The sequence below is a fragment of the Cynara cardunculus genome (assembly GCF_001531365.2).
Source record: "Cynara cardunculus var. scolymus isolate 2C chromosome LG 5, CcrdV1, whole genome shotgun sequence".
Classification (NCBI taxonomy): Eukaryota; Viridiplantae; Streptophyta; class Magnoliopsida; order Asterales; family Asteraceae; genus Cynara; species Cynara cardunculus.
In genome coordinates, this window is record NC_037532.1 from 13221556 (window position 1) to 13223611 (window position 2056).

Below are 2056 nucleotides of genomic sequence, written 5' to 3' on the forward strand. Positions count from 1 at the left end.
TTCCCAGTAGTTCTTCCCCGATTACCCGATGCATTACTCCCCATTGTTAACTGCGGATTTCTTAGCAAGGGGCAATTCGGTCGAATGTGATCCGGAGAGTTGCAATTAAAACACCTTTTGTTGGTTGGGCAATTTCTGGATAGATGACTCGCTTCACCACATTTATAACATTTCCTCGGATCCATCTTACCTCACCTTGATTAACTTTCTCATTGTTCTTTTGTTCAAATCTATTATTATATCTTACAGTCTTGGATCCTCGAAAAGACGAAGGTCCTTCCCATTTCCTTTTCTCAACAATCTTCCCTTCTGTCTGTCTATTCTTGTTTCTTTCAGTTACCTCAGCCGCGTCTACTGTCAGTGGAAAGGTATTGGGGTTCATTGCAATAACGAATTCCCTAATTGAGGGATTCAGACCCCAAATAAACCTTTCTATCTTCCTTGATTCGGTTGAAACATAATGTTCGGCAAAACGAGAGTATTCAATAAATTTTTCAGTATACTCCCGTACAGTCTTATTTCCTTGTTCCAGCTTCAAGAAATCTTCTTCCATTTGTCTCACAGCCGTTTTASGACARAATTGATTCTTGAATCGATCCACGAATTCTATCCATGACATACTCTGTAACATATCCGTTCTAGTAGACGATTCCACTTCCCACCAGAATAAAGCATTTGACTTTAATACTGAAACAGCATATCATACTTTATCTGTTTCTGGGCACCGGATGGTGTTGAATACAGATTCCATCTCCTTGATCTAGCACATTGCCTTCACCGGATCTCTTTCTCCAGAGAAGGTTGGTGGTTTACATGATAAGAATGTCTTAATATCTCCTTCTTTATTATGAGTGATTGGAGTAGATGGATAAACTTCTACTCTTTCTGTTTCCACCCTAGCTGGTATCCCCATAATAGATATCAGAGTTTCTCGTAATTTCCCCATTTCCTCTGCTAACACATCTCGGGTTATATATTCTAGGTGTGGTACTGTTCCTCCCTGAACATTCCCAGAGTGTGATTCTTCATGCTCAGAATATATTTCAGCCCGACTCCTTCCTTGAGACTGACTTCTTCCTCTTCCTCGTCCTTTTGGTCTTCCTCGACCTCTATTTCCGGCCGTACTAGTTGGAAGATTAACCAAAGATTCTTCCCCTTCCTTAGATTCTGGACGAGCTATTCTTTCAGATCTTCTAGTTCGGTTAGACATCTGTAGAATTTAATATTAATATTCACGTATTCACATTCCCAAATATAATAAAGTATTCAAGTTCAGATATGTACCTGTAAATTTATAATTACACTGGCCAGATGTAATTAAWATTTACCTTACACACTGTTCTTTCAACTTATCATATTTATTTCCAATGGTGCTAACTTCGTCCAGGACCCTTAACATGCAATTAAAACAGTTTAAGTCTAGGTATCTTGTTGTTAAAATACCTAAATCCCTTAAACTCAGGCTCTGATACCATTCTGTAAGGCCCCAACCCACACATTGCATGTAACACATATTTCATATCAAAGAAATACATATTCATTTAACATTCGGGTCCCTTAGTACAAGAATCTATCATGACCAAATACAAGGTCCAAAAATTCAAAATACAATCTTGTACTAAGCAGCAAAACTAATCATCAAAAGCAATTCTGCAGCCGAATGCATATAAGAAAAGCATTAAATCTTTTCCTTTCCTTTACCTTCTATACTTCCTGCAATACACATTTTAAAATCACAAAAACCGAGGGTTAGACTAAAGAGTCTAGTGAGTTACCCTAATCATGTAATTGCAGGGTGAAGGATCACCAAAATCTTTATAAAACAACTATTCATATATATAACAAATATATGAATACGCAAGAAGGTAAAATAAAATCATTTTCCACTTTCAAGTTAACCACGCAGCTATACAAATTCCATACCTTTGAACCAATCGGGTTCCATTTAATATCATTTTAAACCTTTTCTTTATTAAGCGAGGTTTAAACAAGATTCAGGTCAAACCTGACGTTTCCTTCTCAATAACATTCAGACTATGATTTCCAATAAGAACCT